Source organism: Crocodylus porosus, unplaced genomic scaffold, assembly GCF_001723895.1.
Source record: "Crocodylus porosus isolate Cpor-Errol unplaced genomic scaffold, CroPor_comp1, whole genome shotgun sequence".
Taxonomy (NCBI): Eukaryota; Metazoa; Chordata; order Crocodylia; family Crocodylidae; genus Crocodylus; species Crocodylus porosus.
The window spans coordinates 14,437,419-14,455,582 of record NW_017728913.1 but is presented as its reverse complement, the minus strand read 5'-3'; the positions used below and the strand labels follow the sequence as shown (position 1 = coordinate 14,455,582).

Below are 18,164 nucleotides of genomic sequence, written 5' to 3'. Positions count from 1 at the left end.
TAGCTGGGGTAATGTAGGCCCAGCACTCTTTCCTGCTTATGCAGGGGGTCGGACTTGATGATCTATTGAGGTCCCTTCCGACCCTAGCATCTATGAATCTATGAATCTATGAAATTAGAGCAGCTCTCAGAGAGGCTCCTTAAGAGCCACACTAATTAAAGTGCTCGCTGGCCTGCCCTCGCCCCCCGCCTACAAAGCATGTGTATAGATGCCATAAGATTTTATATAAATAATGGTGTCTCCTAGTATCAGCAGCCCCATGGAGCTCAGCCCAGTGGCAGGAGGTGGAGCACAGCCCCGGCTCTGCCTGCCTCCTACCACTGGGCTGCGATCTCAGCAGCTCCACAGCCACACGTAGCACAGCTCAGCAGCTGGAGGCAGGCAGAGCAAGGGCTGTGCTCCACCTTCCACTACCAAGCTGAGCTCCATGGGGCGGCAGAGCTGCTTAGAGCGCAGCCTGCAGTGGGAGGGTGGGCAGAGCCAGGGCTGCACTCCAATGGGCTCCACCAGCCCCATGGAGTGCAGCCTGACAGCAGGAGCTGTGCTCCACCTCCCACCACTGGCCTGAGCTCCATGGGGCTGCTGAGCTGCTCGGAGTGCAGCCTGATGGCAGGAGGCAGGCAGAGCCAGGGCTGCATTCCACCTCCCATTGCCAGCCTGAGCTCCATGGAGCATGATGCTGGGCATGGGCCAGCACCAGTCCCAGGTGGCAGCAGCAGCCTCCTGTCATCTGGCACAGATCTTGGGCCCACACCCCTAGGAAGAGTCCAGCACAGCCCCACAGACCTCCTGGGGGTGCAGACACCCAGATCTGCATGTCAGGTGATAGGAGACTGCTGGGGCCAGTGGCAGAATCAGTCTTCCCTGGCATTAGGTGCAGGCTGCACCCAGCACCTGTCCCAGGCAGCAGTCTCCTATCATCAAGCACAGCTTTGGGGGCCCACACCCCCAGGAGGATTTTGGCACAGCCCTGCAGCTCTCCCGGGGCAAGGGGGGCGAGCCTCAATCTGCCCACCGGATAACAGGAGGCTGCCACTGCCAGGAAGTGTGAAAAATTTTTCTTTTTGCAGTTTGAGGTAGAGTTTCTGAGAAACCTCTGCACCTATCTCCTTGAAACATGGCAGGCTTCATGCCTACAGAAGGGGATACCAACTGTTGCATTTTCATCTGGATCAGGCAAGAAATGACAACGTTTGAGGCATTTTCATGATTCCCCATTATAGCCGATGAGAGAAACACTGAAATGCAACAAAACAGTGAAACAGTTTTGATTAAATGAAATGGGACAGTGCTTCAAAACAAAACTTAATGATGAAGCAAAACACTGTCCCTTTGAAACAGTGAAACTTATGTCAAAATAAAATGATGGCCTTTCTCACAGACCTACTGAATAGCCAACCTAACTTACTGTAGAAGTGATGTGTCCTTTATATACCTGCCTGACATTGGTTAGTTGGGATACTGACAAGATGTAGTTTACTGCTGTGAAAACATTACAAAACTGATATATGTACATCATCCAGGCTATTTCAAAGTGAGAAAATATGTCATTTTAATAAAGTGTTGCATTTACACATAGTCATGGAAAGATATTTACTAGTAGTTCTCTTAGTCTGTGAGTTGATTACACTATACTCGCTCATTTTGGAGCTTTTCTTAATCTGTCTTGATTTTTTTTTTATATCTTTACCATTATTCTGTTCTAAAACTGTAATAACAAAGAACAACATTTTCTACTCAATTTTATTATACAGGGTTTTTTTAGGACCCAACATACACATTTATTTCTTCTGAGGCAAGTAATTATCTTTCTTTTTATGGTCTGTCCCTGACATAATAACTCTTGTACAGCATATGTTTGCTTGAATGAGTACACACCCCTTACACAAGTATATGTTTTCTTTCAAGTGGAAACTTCAGCATGCTTTTTTCTTTTTGTATGTAACAGAGTGAAGTGGAAAGTGAAAGAAAATTGAGGTAAGGTGACTTAGGACCCTTGTTACACCATAATTTTGGGGCACTCCTGGAGCTCTTAACACCTGAATGGTCTACACATTAACACCTGAAACTAGTTTTAAGCACGAATTAGGTTACACCACTCCAGGGTAGGATTATCTCTGATCTGTGTTACCCAGCTCATGTTACAGCAAGGTACAGCCAATCTAGGCTACACCTTAATGTAAACACCCCACCTGACCCTCCTCCTCTGTTGTCCTGGATTGGGCCCAGTGCCCTCTTCCCATCCTCCCAAGGACCTGAGATTTTCACTCACTGACCCGCCCACCTCCCCCTCCATTTACTTGTGACTACCCATGCGGTTTGTCCTTGGGAAGTAGACAAGGAGGGTTAACCTGCCTGCCTGGCCACCTCTGCTACTGCTGTTTGGGCAGGCTTAACCAGATGAACAGCAGCAGCCCAGCAGTGAGGGCTGGGAAGGCTGCCATAGCTAAGCAGGTGCGGAGGGAGCCCTTAAGTGGGGGAACCCCAAGGAGAGAGGGAGAATTCTTGGTGGGGGAATCAGGAACTCTAGGGGAGCCCCAGGGGAAGGGGGAGGCCCAGAATGTAAGGTGGGGGGGTCTGACCTTTCAGTCCTCCAGGTCCCTGCTGACCTGAAATGTAATTATTTCAACCTCCAGCCAGCACTAACACCAATCAAGATTTGTGTGGCTTATAGGGTGCATCTACATATAGCCTTTCAGAAGTACTAAAGTGCAGTGCAGTATGGGCATGTAGTGTGCCATATTTTCAGTGCATGCTTAGATTTTCCCTGCTACATTGCCATAGCAGAGCACTATAAGAGGGAAGTGTGCCACAACAGTGATATAGCAGGCAATCACATGTAGACCTGTGTGATTGCTGTGTTGCCATAGTCTGTCATATGGCAAAGTAACACGTTGCTACATTGCTGTAGGTCAACATGTAGATGTGCCCATGGTGTAAGATGTAACAGGGCCCTTAGTCACCCACTTGCAAACAAAAAGCGAGACAAGGTAAAATAGTCTGTTTAACATGGCAACTACTGAGAGCACAGTCTCTGGGAGTATGCTTGTTCTAAGTAAACAGTTATTGTATGTAAAAAGAATATTAGTGACAATTTTTAAATCATCAGGGAGGCCCTAAAGGGCCACAACCCAAAGGGGAGGGGATTTCAGGATGACTGGTTGCTCCTCAAGGGAGCAATCCTGGAAGTGCAAGCAAAGTCTATCCTACCTCAGAGGAAAGGCAGCAAAAGGGCACAGCAGCCCTCTTGTCTTTCCAGGGAACTAGCAGACCTTCTGCATCTAAAAAGACAGATCTACAAAGGATGGAGGACTGGATCCACCTCTGAGGGGGAATATTCTGCACTGGTCTGGACCCACAGAGAGCAAACCAGGAAAGCCGAGGCTGCGATATAACTAGCTATAAATATCAAGGACAATAAAAAGTCCTTTTTTAGATATGTGGGGAGCCAGAGGAAAAGCAAGGGCAACATTGGACCCCTACTAAATCAGATGAGACAACTGATGACTGAAGCCCAGGAAAAAGCCAGCTTGCTAAATGGGTACTTTGTGTTGGTCTTTCTTCAGTCCCATGGGACACCCCCACCCACTATGGGGCAGAGAGGCCCAGGTGAGGGAGATTCGTTACCCTCCATCAATGCTGACCATGTGAAGGAACACTTTGAGAGGCTGGATACCTTCAAGTCAGCAAGTCAGCAGGCCCTGACAGTCTACACCCCAGGGTACTCAAGGAGCTGGTGAGCATCATAGCCCAGCCCCTGGCATGGATCTTTGAAAACTCTTGGTGCTCTGGTGTAGTGCCCGAAGACTGGAAGAAGGCCAATGTGGTGCCTATCTTCAAGAAAGGGAGGAAAGTGGATCTGGCTAACTATAGGCCCATCAGCCTGACTTCTATCCTGGGGATGATCTTAGAAAAGTTTATTAAAGAGGCCATTCTTAATGGATTGGCCGACGCCAACATCCTGAGGGATAGCCATCATGGGTTTGTTGCGGGTAGGTCTTGCTTGACCAATTTCATTTCCTTCTACAACCAGGTGACCTATCATCTGGCCAAAAGAGAAGAGATTGATGTTGTGTGTCTTGACTTTAAAAAAAGCCCTTAATCTGCTATCCCGCGATCACCTCTTAGTAAAACTGGCCAACTGCAGCCTTGGCCACACTATGATCAGCTGGCAGGGGAATTGGCTCTGTGGTTGGACCCAGAGGGTGGTGGTTGACAGAAGTCAATCGTCATGGTGACCTGTGACCAGTGGGGTCCCCCAGGGCTCTGTCCTTGGGCCTATACTATTTAAAATATTCATTAATGATGTGGACATTGGTATCAGAAGTGGACTGGCCAAGTTTGCCAATGACACCAAACTCTGGGGCAAAGCATCCACACCTGAAGACAGGAAGGTGATCCAGGCTGACCTTGACAGGCTCAGCAAATGGGCGGACAAGAACCTGATGGTGTTTAACATTGAAAAATGCAAGGTTTTCCACCTTGGGAAGAAAAACCTGCAGCATCCTTATAGGCTTGGCAGTGCTACACTGGCTAGCACTATGGATGAAAGGGACTTGGGGGTCATCATTGACCACAAGATGAATATAAGCCTGCAATGTGATACTGTGGCTAGTAAAGCAAGCAAAATACTTGCTTGCATCCACAGACACTTCTCATGTAACTCACAGGACGTCATCCTCCTGTTGTACTCAGCCTTGGTAAGGCCACAGCTGGAGTACTGCATCCAGTTTTGGGCTCCACAATTCAGAAAGGATATGGAGAAGCTTGAGAGGGTGCAGAGGAGAGCCACGCACATGATCAGAAGAAAGAAAGCAGACCTTATGAAGAGAGGCTGAGAGCCATGGGACTCTTCAGCCTGGAAAAGCGCAGGCTCAGGGTGATCTGGTGGCAACATATAAGTTCATCAGGGGTGCTCACCAGGATCTGGGGGAATGTCTATTCACCAGAGTGCCCCAAGGGATGACAAGATCAAATGGTCACAAACTTCTCCATGACCATTTCAGGCTGGACATAAGAAAGAACTTCTCTACTGTCCAAGCCCCCATGGTTTGGAATAGATTGCCGCTGGAGGTGGTTCAGGCACCTACTCTGAATGCCTTCAAAAGACATCTGGATCTTTATCTTGCTGGGATCCTATGATCCCTGCTGACTTTCTGCCCTTGGGCAGGGGGCTGGACTCAATGATCTTCTGAGGTTCCTTCCAGCCCTATTGTCTATGACATCTATAAAATAACAAAAGATATTTTCATTTTTGTTCACCTGTACTTTTTGTATGTTTGCATTTTCTTTTGTTAATACCATAACATTTCATTTGTTCTGAAAATACAAACCACGGAGATACAATGAGTGTGTACTTTCTGAGTTTTCACTTGTGGTTGATTGACTTTCAAAGTTAAGTATACTAAGCAAAAAAAATCAATAAAGGAGGAAGAAAAATTTCAGTTAACCCCTTTTTGTGAAAGGAAAATGCTTATTTAACTTTAGTTCAGGAAATAATTGAAATGTCATCAACAAATTTTACATAAGACTACAGGAAAATTGCTGTGAAATATCTTTTGTAATGGCTAGCATTTCTTGGGAATTCTGACATCTGTACTAGCTCTAACACTAACTTATTCTTGCTTCTTTGGAGCACTTTCTGTAGACTGATAAAATGTTTCCTTCAACTTTGGCATCATTCCTTGGCTACTTATTTCCATTTCTTACCATTTAATCTCAGATTTCACCTTCCTTAAGAACAGAAGACAATTTTCTTCCCATCAGAATATCTGACAATTCATGGTGCAAACCATAAAAAGCTCATATATCAATAGTAATATATTATCCAGACTACTTCAGAGTATAAAAACAAGTTGTCTATATTGTCAAAACCACATTCATATGGCATGGAACAGAAAATGAGAACACTGAATAAATATGGACTAGAAAAAAGCGTACAGTTGCCAGCTTGAAGACAAGTTTACAGAAGTCACACACATAAAGTATTTGGCTCCTTAAGTTAAATATGTAGATCTTTTAAAGCAGGGGTGTAAAAGATGCAGCCCATGGACCAAATCAAGTCCACAGAGCCCCATCATCCAATCCCCGCCATGCTGGCCTGGGTTCTGAGTTGACTGACCTTCTACATGCACCATGCACTGGACCAGCCCTGCACACAGGGCCCTGGACATATGTTACACATAGCACCTTCTCTGATGCATCTGGGATGTACGCCACAGGCAATGCCCACCCCAAGTGGTTAGGGTTGCTTGCTGCAGGTGGTGTCCACCCCAACCAGTCCTGGCCAGTCCAGGACGCATGCTGCATGTGTTGCCCTCAGATCGGCCAGGGCAGGTGCCATGTGTTCAGGATCTGGCATGTGGGGAGGTAGGGCAGTCTGTGGACCCAATCTGGCCCATGGGGCCAGCCTCATGCCATTCATTCAGCCTGTGGTGCCATCCCACACCACTCTTTCAGCCTGCCTTTGACTCCTTGCACCTTTTAAGAAGATTCTCACCCATTTCTGTGGGTAAGAACTAACATCTCGATCCTTTAAACTGTATCTCTGTCATTATCACCCTTGACTAAAGGAGTTTGACTTGGAGAAATCTCTAGATATTCTTCAGAATTGTTCCAAGAGAAAACGTTAGAAACATATGAGACATATCTAGCTTGACGAATATGCTGAAGTTTCATTGTTGAAATACTTTCCTGAATGAGGGCCGGTGTCATCTTCTGTTTTTTTCTCTGTCGCCTATTTCTCCCTCCAAATAAGTTTAAAATCTATGTGTTTGCTAAGAATATCAATCTTACTAGAATGTTGTGCATGTTTATTTAAAGATCCAGTCTCTGTTGTTTATCTCTGTACCTGAGAGATTTATATTGAATGCCTTTTGACCAAAAAATATTACTACTTCTTTGCTCTTTAACAAAACAATTTGCAGGGCTAATAATTAGAAATACAAATCCCTTAGATGTAAGTGATGTGTCTCAAGCAGATTATGGTCTATGTATGCTTTTGGGAGTATGTAACACAGATGTGTAAGAACTTGGAATACTCAATTTTTTTAAGATCCACCTGCATTGACCTTTCACTTTAGAAAAATGTGACACATTATCTTTTGATGTCATAGAATCATAGAAAAATAGAGTTAGAAGGAACCTCAGGAGGTCATCTAGTCCAGGCCCCTGCTCAAAGCAGGACCCTCCCCTGTTATATCATCCCATCCAGGGCTTTGTTGAGCCAGGCTGTAAAAACCTCCAAGGATAGAAATTCCACCACCTCTCAAGGTAACCTGTTCCAGTGCTTCACCATCCTTCTAGTCAGAAAGTTTTTTCCCAACATCCAACCTAAACTTCCCTTACTGCAGCTTGAGATCATTGCTCCTTGTTTTGTCAAAAGTCAGGTGCCCCAGGCCCCTAACCATTTTGTTGCCCTCCACTGTACTCTCTAATTTGTCCACATGCTTTTTGTAATGGGCCCAAAACTGGACACAGTACTCCACATATGGCCTCACCAGTGTAGAAAAGAAGGAAATAATTACTTCCCTCAATCCACTGGCAACACTTCCACTAATGAAGCCCAGTATGCTATTAGCTTTCTTGGCAACAAGGGCATACTGTTGACTCATATTCAGCTGATTGTCTATTGTAACTCCCAGGTCCTTTTTCACATAGCGACTGCTTAGTTAGGTGGTTGGTCCCAACCTTGTAGCGGTACATGGGATTATTCTATCCTAAGTACAGGACTTTGGACTTGTCTTTATTGAACCTCATGTGATTTTCTTTTGGCCCAATCCTCCAATTTGTCTAGGTCACTCTGAATCCTGGCCCTACCCTCCAGTGTATCTACTACTCTACCCAGCTTGGTGTTATCTGTAAACTTGCTGAGGGTGCACTCTATCCCATCTTCCAGGCTGTTGATGAAGATATTGAACACAACTGGCCCCTGGGGCACTCCACTTGACATCAGCTGTTAACTGGATATCAAGCCATTGATCACTTCCCATTGTCCAATCTCTTAGCACAGTTCAGGTGGTGCCAGGGGGTTGAAATGTCTGTTAATGGCTGGCAGAAAATTCTCTTTGAATAGGGAGACTTGTCACTGTCTCAGATCTGCTGGATCTAGGACCTGCAAGCAAAAACTGGCATTGTTGGTCCATAGTTCCACTCTTCTGGTGCTGAGCATGTGGAACATGTGACTAACATAAAAGACTTTTTAATTCTGTTGCAGCTTTATCATGGTCTGCTCTGCAATCCATAGGCAACATCAGACACACTGTTAATAGACCGCAGTAGCCATATTCTTTATGAGAGAAAAGTAAACCTGCATTTTCTTGGTAGTTTCCAAAGGCTTTGATTACTTGGCAGCCTTGGTGAAATATATCAAAATTTAAGAAACATAGTGTGCCTACACTCCATTCAAGCGCAGAATGGGTGATTGGGACTTATCAGAAAGCTAGTTACAGTATTTTGCTGCTGATAAACAGAGAAGCTGCCAGGCTGCACCAATAGATATCACTAGTTTTCTGGCCCAATGATTAAAGATGTACTGAAAGACTAGCACTGTGAAACTATCAACTAATCTTTTGATCCTGTTTCACCCTGCTCAAGTCCCTGCTAAACTGTTAATCCAAAAGGTGGGTGGTTCTTCCATCTCCTTGCTGCTTTTGTGTGACAGTCTCAGGGTAAGATGATGGCATTTCACAGAAGTAGTTGTTACATATACTCAGGAACTAGAAGCGAGTGTAATCCCATTAAACTTATTGCCTAAATCCACTTAAGATGCTTAATAGGTGTAATAAAATTTGGCCCATTTAAAAAAAACAACAATAGTATTTAAGATTATTTTGCAGGCTATAGGAAAACAAAGAACCATAACTCATAGATGTAGGGTCAGAAGGGACCTTGCAGATCTTCTAGTCCAACCCCCTGCCCTGGGTAGGAGAGAAAACTAGGCTGAAATGACCCCAGATAAGTAATTGTCAAGCCTCCTCTTAAAGACTCCCAAGGTAGGAGCCATCACTACTTCCCTTGGAAGTTGGTTCCAGATCCTAGCCACGCTGACTGTAAAGTAGTACCTTCAAATGTCTAACAAGAATTTCCTCCTGTCACTTCACTCACCCCAAGTCATCCTAGCTGGGACTTGAATTCAGATCTCCCATGTGGTAGGTAGAAACTCTACCACACCACCACCAGTTTTGGTGATTGAGCTTTATAAATACCTTGAATAGATTTCTGAAGGAGAAAATGTGAAAGTAAATAAAGTACAAATCATGGATCAGCAACAAATGGGTATTAATAGGACACTGGCTGGATGAGGAAGATTTTAACTTCAGACCGACAGTCATTTCAGATATGAATAGTAACTTCATTCTGTTCTTTTCACAGCATCTGAATATTGCTCACACTATAGTAAGCATTTAATAAGTAGATAAGGGGCGCTGACAGAAGTGACATTTTGTTGTATGATCAATCACTGAAAGCCGTGATCGGCCACTGAAACTGACATACTTGCATAGCTGCAGAGCACTTCAAAAATGCCCAATCATGTGACAAATGAACAAGCAAGAGAGGCTACAGATGCAGAGCACCTTCATTAACTTTGGTTAATGTGTGTTATCCCTGATGCTGTATTCAGGATGGGAGGCAGGTAAGAAAGGGGAAGGAGTTTCATCTGGGGTTTCCCCAGCCTGTGTTGGAGGATTGGGTGGGTGGATTGGAGCCCTCCACTCCAGCACAGGCTGGGCAAACCCCAGAACATACTTCCTTCCCCTGCCTTCTCCCCCTTTTATCTTGAGGGGGAGTACCAGAGCTGGGAGGAGGGGTGGTGGGGCTAGGGGAAGAGTCTGTAGCATCTCTTGCTGGAATGGCTCCAAAATGAAGTTAATCCCTCACCCTCCCAACCCAACAGTGAATGTTTGGTTGGGAGGGTCAGTTGAACTCATGGTGCTTTCTGTGAAGCACCAAGAGTTAGGCCAAGGGACTGAACATCTGTCAACACCCAAGGTTATCATTCAGAAAAAATTCTAAAAGCTGGTTGGTCTAGTCTAGTTTGCCTGTGCAATATACAAGACTTTTGCCTGCAGACTATGTGCTAAGCATTAACAGTAGATCGAATGCACTAAAATAATATTCTGAAATTATATATTTCTCAGGTTAAGTAAACTATTTCATTTTTAATTCTGGAAACATTTCCCCTCTGAGGCTGTTTCATGTGGTGTTTCTGAGGTATTGAGCCAAAAGCATTAAATTCACTGGCTCCCATTCTTTTATTGCATGACATGCAGGCTATTTGCCTTCCCTTTCAAGGTCCTTCATAGCTTCTCTCCACTCAACTTCCTACTTCTAATCAGCCTGTCACCTACTTGATATATTTTCAAACAAATATCTTAGCACTTTCTACCATGCAGTACCTCACAGTTGAACAGAGCTCTCTATTAACCTCTGCAAAACTCATTGGTCTTCAAATCCCTCCTTTAAATACTCCATTCCTGTGAAACCTATGAAAATTAACAGTTATCTGATGATCTGAGACTACTGCTTATTAATCTGACCAATATTGTCTTAGTGTTGTCTTGCACTATCCTATCCATCCTTATCTACCTATTATATGAATTCACCAGTGGTGGGGCCTAGTTGTGAGGTGTATCAAGTTTCTGGACTCTATTGCTGTTTAAGAACAAGTGTGTCTTCCTATAAAAGCTAATTAAAAGTCTGGGCCAAGTGACAACTGGGGCAGAGTGGGAATCTGTAGATTGCACGTATCAATGCAAAACCCTCTGGTGATGAGAGATCATAGGCAAAACTTCAGCCAGATTTGGTAAGTATTATCTCATTCCCTTAATTAATCTAGGTTACAAAATTAATAACTGTTTCTGAAGTTGTTTCTTATCTTTGAACAATGACATAACTGTATCAAAAAGAAACACAGACAACAGGAATGTTGCATTTTCTTTGTAGCCTGTACTTGTGCAGTGGAAAATTATTTGCTTGGCCATCTTATTCTGTGACATAAGTAATACACAGTGGTGAGTTATAATAAACATAATAAGTAGACTAAACATTTGGATATGGTAATGTTTCTTATAGAGCTTTCCTTGGAAAAGAAAGATGATGAAAGCCATAGGAACTGTACTGTTGTTCTTACTTTATTCTAAATAGATCGGATCTAGACCTCTTCCATATAGATTTAGCTCTGGCTGCATGATTGTTCAGTCCTGTACTGTAGCCCTTCCGATGTAAGATAGCCAAACAAAGACAACTATTGGAAAGAATGGGGAAGAGGGTTCATACCTACATGACTTAAGTTTTATTTTTAAGAACATATTTCAAAGCTTTATGACATCAGAAAATAACTTGTGCACAAACCTATATGGCTGTATTTCTGAAATTCATTCAAAGGAGTATGTTGGGGTTTAGTTTAAAATTAAGAACGAGTACACACATACATACGCACTTGCAGGCATACATATCCCAAGCTTTCCTTGGTCCTATATCACTCTTCCTGCATACCAGATAAATATTTCATAGAACCATTCATAAAGTGGCTTCACGGGGTTTTGATCATTTCCAGTGTATCAGCTGCTGTCCTTAAATCCATTTAACTCAATGGTTCATACTGTGGCAAAGAATGGATATTGCTTAGCATAAACTGCTAGTTCCACTAGAAACTTAAAATAACCTATTTTATCTACAGAAGTAAAGGGATCTATTAATGGGAAACAAGGAATAATTGTGGACAGAGCTGGGGAATTCTGGATTCTAATGTAAAAGCAATCTGAGGTTTTGGAAACAGTTAAAATATTGAACACCCAAATTCTTTGAGATATGTCTTTTGATAAAGCAGATAAAAAGGCAAGAAATAAAATAAAGGTAAAGTTATAACACTTAAAATGTCTTTATTTGTGGTAGAGAATACAGAGATATCAGAAATTATTTAAGCCTCATAAGCACTAACCTTATTCCACAGAAACTGAGTGTATAGATACAAAATCACTTTTACTAAATATATCTGGATGGTAATACCAGGAAAGGAAAAGTACTAAGATGGTGGTCTCCCAATGTTTTGAATCAGTGAGCCACTGTTAGTCCTCAGAATTTCTTAGGAATAACCCTTAACCCTTATCATCAAACTCTTAATTAAAGAAGGATCCTAACATGATCCACGAATCACCTACATACTACTTACCATTGCCTTCCAGATACCAGTCAGACCACCACTAATTTAAGCTAAAGAATGAGGATATACAAGACCAAATGGATACACATTGTCTGTGAATTAATTAAAGCTAAAAATTTAGAAGCAGAATTCTAACCTTTAAAACTGAATAGCTTTCCAGCAACTGCTTTAGGGGAAAAATATTTAAGATGAATCTCAGTTGGCTTATGAAGGAGATTATCTGACAAAATTGCTTACAATAGCACAAGACTGGACTTGATAACATAGAAGAGTGATCCTCAAACTCCAGCTTGCAGAGAAATTTGGCAGTGGGGGAGTGGTGAAAAAATTAAATGCTGCAGCTAGCAAAGCCACAGCAATTAACACTGTCACTGTTCCCCCACCACCAAATTTCCAGAAATATGGGGAGCCCTGCAGGCAGGATGACATGGACCTATGCATCAGATCATGCTGGTGTGCAGGAATGCTTTGTGGCCAAATTGCCACACTGTCCCAGGCTGCTGCATGAGGGTTGTTAAAATACTCTTGAGAGATCCAAGGAAGGGGGCCATGCACCCTGATACAAAGGAAGGCAACCTTCCCCGCCCTCCCATAGTTTTGTACCAATCTGGCCACGGAGCAAAATTCCTTCTTGACCCCAAATATGGTTATAGGTCTGACCATGGGGGAGCAGGGGCAAGAACCTCTGACCTGGAGCCTCTGGATTTTCATCTCACCAGGAGCTTTGGCATACCAGAGTCAAAACCCCAGCCTTGGATGCAGCAAACAACAAATGCTTCTGAAGAAGATGGAACCCCCTCACCCCCTCCAAACCCTGACGTGTAATGACAGGAGGAGAAAAAATATATTTCTGTCCTCATGTGGCAATCAGCAAAGCCCAGAAGTATGGGAAATACCCATAGTAGAGCATAGGCATAGCTACTCTTAAATTATGGCTGACCAATGCCTGCCCAATCTCTTCTTGAACACCTGCAGTGACAGAGATTTCACAACTCCCCTAAGCAGTCCCATTTCCTCATTTTTCCAACAATGAAGATTCCCCCCCACCATATCCTCTTTAAACTTACTTTGCTGCAACTGCAAGCCATCGTCTTGTGTTCTGATCTCTTCAGCAAGAGAGAAAAGGTGTTCTCCCTCTTTATGGCAGCTTTTCAGATATTTTACTACCATCATGTTCCCTCTTACGCACATTTTTCTGCAGGCTAAACATGCCTGTTTCCTTCAGCCCCCCCAGGTTCTCCTTTTTACCTTTTGTAAACAGAGGCATTACATTGGCCCTTTTCAAGTCCACTGGTACTTCCAGATGCTTGCCTTGAAGCCCTTTATCATTTTTGTCACTCACTTCTGGAATCTCTTTAATGGTCCTTGTTAAACTCTGGAGCCCAAAGCTACACACAGTACCCTAGATAAGGTCTAACCAGTGCCAAGTAGAGAAGCACTGTCACCCTCTATGTCTTGCACCTAATGTTTCTATTGATGCATCCCAAAATGTATTTTCCTTTTGTCCTGCTACATTACACTGCAGACTCATTGCATCTGTGATCTACCAAGACTCCCAGATCTTTGTCCATAGTGCTGGCATCTAGCCAGGTATCACCCATTTTGCATATGTATTTGATTATTCTTTCTGAGGTGTAACACTTTGCATTTGTATTCATTGAACTTCTGTCCTGCTAGCTCTAGCCCAGATTTCCAATATATCGAGATCCTTCTGAATTGCACTCCAGTCCTCCAGAGTGTTTGCAGTCCTTCCCAGTTTCATGTTGTCTGCAAAATTGCTTAATCAGCTCATTATACAAACACTCAAACCATTAATAAACACAGGATGTATCTACATGTGCTGCTTCTGTGCTGTTGTTACTATGCCATCATGTAGTACTTCCATTAGCAGATGCATGATGAAGAGATCCAAGGAGGTAATACTTCCCCTTTATGCAGCATTGGTCAGACCACAATTGGAGTACAGTTTTGGATGCTGTACTTTAAGAAGGATGTAGATAACCTTGAAGAGGTTCCAGAGGAGAGCCACTCATATGGTTAAGGGTTTGCAGACCAAGCCCTATGGGGAGAGACTAGGGGACCTGGATCCCTTCAGCCTCCGAAAGAGAAGGCTGAGAGGTGATCTTGTGGCTGCCTACAAATTCATTAGGGGAATGCAGCAAGGCACTGGAAATGCTCTGTTCACCAGGGCATTTACTGGGGTAACAAGGAACAATGGTCACAAACTGACATAAAGTAGATTTAGGCTGGACATCAGGAAGAACTTCTTCATGGTAAGGATGGCCAGAATTTGGAATGGGCTTCCAAGGGAGGTGGTGCTCTCCCCTACCTTGGGAGTCTTTCAGAGAAGGCTGGATAGGCATCTGGCTGGGGTCATCTGACCCCAGCACTCCTTCCTGCCCAGGGCACAGGGTTGGATTCGATGATCTGTTGAGGTCCCTTCAAACACTAGCATCTATGAATCTATGGCACAGTAACAACCGGTACTGTGCTGCTTTCGCTGCACATGGTTATTTTTAGGCGCTATGTCAGCATAGCAACATACTATAGCAGGGGAGCATGGCACTAGGGTGACATAGCTGCGGTGTCATGGTTTTGCCCGCGGATGCTACATAACAGTAGCACATTGCTACAGCAACATAACATTATGTGTAGATGCACCTACATTAAACAGCACTGGATGCAAGATAGGTCCCTGTGGGATTCCACTTGAAACCTCCTGCCGTTTTGCCATGGATCCATTAATAATGACCCTTTTCTTGCAGCTACCAATCCAGTTGTCTATTCATCTTATAGCAGTTTTGTCTAACTCAACTTTTCAAATTTGTTTATGAGAAAATCATGTGGGACTTTGCCAAAAATCTTGCTGAAGTCCAGTTTTAGTATATCTATTGTATTTCTTTCATCAGGCCAAGTATTTATTTTATCAAAGAAGATCAAGTTTGTTTGACACAATGTATTCTCAATAAATCCATGCTGGCTTTTTGTGATTAGCCTTTGCTCCTCCAGATGCTTGCAAATAAGAGTTTCTTATGATAGGCTCCAGTAATTTCTGGGGTATCAGGTGACACTAACTGATCTGTAGTTCTCCAGGTTCTCTTTTTTGCCTTTTTTTTTAAAGAGTGCCAGTATGTTGGCCTTTTCCCAGTCCTCTGATACTCAGTCCATCTCCCACAACTTCTCCTCTGTCAGTTCCTTCAGCACCCTGGGATGAAGTTCATCAGGTCCTGCAACTTGAATTCATTCAGACGCATCAGAAGCTCTGTGACTGTCTGTCTTGTTATTTCATCTCTCAGCTTGTCTTCTTCCTTATCCAAATAATCCTTACTAAGTGTCTGGTTACAGCTTAACTTCTTTTGTGACAACTGAGGGAAAGTAGCTCTTGAGCAGCATTGCCTTTTATACATCTGTTAAGAGTTTGCCTTGGGTATTTACGAATGGGACCTCAGCTTTCTTTGTGTTTCTTTTCTGGCCAACATACTTTTAGAACCTCTTCTCTTTGTTTTTCACTTCCTTTGGCAGGTGCAGCTGATTTTTTACCTTTGCCTTCCTGATTTTGTCCCTGTGAATTCTTATTATTTTCTGGTGACCTGTCTACCTTTCCATTGCCTGTATGCTTTCCTTTTACATTTGAGGTATCCTAGAAGAACCGTGTACTGCCACATTGGTCCCTTACCATTCTTCTTGTGCTTCCATCATGTCAGCACAGTTTCTTGCTAAACTTCCAATACTGAGCCTTTTACAATCCCTCAGCCCTCTTGAGTGCCCTTATACTTTAGTCTGTCTTACCATGGCACTATGCAGATTAACTCTTGGGCCAGTTGAAATTCACCATTTTGGAATATTGTGATTTAGTTCTGTTGACCTCATGCTTCTCCCATCTCACCATCATGAAGTCTGTCATATTGTGATCGCTTCTTTCCAAGTTTCCTGCCACCTTTACATCCTCCACCAGTTATCCAGATCAAAGATAGATGTTCCCCTATAACTTGAGTTATATTCTCAAGTTTCTGGAACAGACAATTGTCCTCCACACAAGGTAGGAACTTGCTTGACATTTTATTTTTGTCTGTATTGTTCTCTTAGATTTCAGGAAAATAGAAGTCACCCATCAGTACCACTCATAACTCCTAGATGTTTTCATATCTCCTTGAAGAGTGTCATATCCTCTTTTTGATATGGTAGTCTATAATAAATCCCACCATCATACAACTGTAGCCCTCAGTGTTGGCTTTCCAGTCATAAGAACTGTCTGACCAGGTGCCTGTGATACCAGTTACATCAGTTCTTTTCACAGGATGTGACTTGCAGCTTATCTTGTTTGTTCCCTATACCTCTTGCATTTGTTTGCATACATCAGATATATTTTAGATTCTAACCTTCTTTCCCTTTTGCATTACATGCTGCTGTGCTATGGTTCTCTGGCCCATTCTGAGTTGAGCTGTTTCTTCTGATTGTTTGCCCTGTTGATGGAGGGTTTTATTCAACATACCCTGCAAAGTTTTTAGTAGGCTGTCCGGAAGATGCCCAAAGATACTTTTTCAAGTTCTGGTTAGATGGATCCCATACCTTGATAACAGAATATCTGCCCATTGTCATGGTGACATGGTGCCAGAAATTAAATGCAAACAACAAAAACAAGGCCAACAACATAATCCAGACTTACTATATGTAGTCTCTAAATACTGTAGGTTATACATAGCAGGCACTCCCATCCTGATGTTTTCTGGTTACTTACACTTCTGAGTACAGTACAGCCAGAAGGCTTGGCGTCAGGTTTATAAGCGGCTTCCTCCTGTTTAATCAGCAGAAATAGCAGTTGTACCAACTATCCTAATACTAGACAGGCATCTGTATTTCCTTACCTGTTGTCCCCCTTTTTTTTGTCCTCTCCCTTTCTCCCTCTCTTTCTCTGACTCATGCTCCATGGCTACTATATAAATATTCAACTTCAGGTAATTTCTTTGATTTACTTGCATAGTAAAATGACACTACCTTCAAGTACTGCTGCATTCAGGTGAAGCAAAGCAAGCAACTTCTCTTTGGGTGTAAACTATTAGCCTTGGTCCTGCACCATAGCCAATTTATGTTTTTCTTCTAGTACAAAGCACTAGTACTAGTACAGCTAGCCCCACAGACCTATATCTGACTCCATACCACCTCATCCTGGGCCTATAAGACTGGATTGGGCCCTGTGACACCTCACACCTGCATGCCCAGATCAAGCCCTGCACCTTCTTGGTCTAGCCCCACATGCCTAATCTAACATATAGGGCCACACAGACCAGCCTATGGGACTCCCCAAGAGTCTGGAATTTGGAACCCAGGGAGTGGAAATTAACACTCCCCTAGTGTACTGGGCCGTGCGATGAATGAGAAGCTAGCTTTTGGAGTATAGAAAGGGACTGAGTGCCTTAGATGAGAAGAGATGAAGATAAAATCATGGAAGAAAAATCAGAGGAATTTATCATGGTTTGGGGGGAGAAAAGAGGTTGAAACAGCATAGAAGAGCAAGGAGGAGAAAGCATGCAACTGTACACTTTGTACACTTTGTACACAAAGTGTACACTTTGCAAATAAAGAAACCTAAATTTGGCTAGTGAAAAGGGACTTTAAACACAAGACTTGTTAATTTTGTTATGATACAAGATGTATAACAATCTGTGGAGTAGAAATATGTACTTTATTATAATCTGAATAATTTCCAAGTAGTGTACTGTGCTACAATGTGGTGAGGTTTTTGTGAAGCTCTGTATTTGCCAATCCTGGAGGTCAGCACTATAAAACATAAAACCCTAGTATGGTCATAAGCTCTTTGGAATAAGTCACTACATTTTCATTATCTGTATGAACAATGTTTAATACAATGGAGCCTTGAACTATAATTGCTGCCTCCAGGCATCACCTCAATAGTGATATAGAGGGATCTACCTAATCATACTGGAAGTGCACTGAATAGCGGCCCCTTTAATTTTGCTTTTTTCTGCATGCCCTCCCCCCC

At 43.1% G+C, this 18,164-nt stretch overlaps 1 protein-coding gene across 1 annotated transcript in view; it reads left to right on the top strand.

Annotated features, from left to right (window-relative positions):
* Nucleotides 1–18,164, top strand: part of PDGFC (platelet derived growth factor C) — a 212,521-nt gene that overhangs the window by 122,864 nt on the left and 71,493 nt on the right. The window lies entirely within an intron of this gene.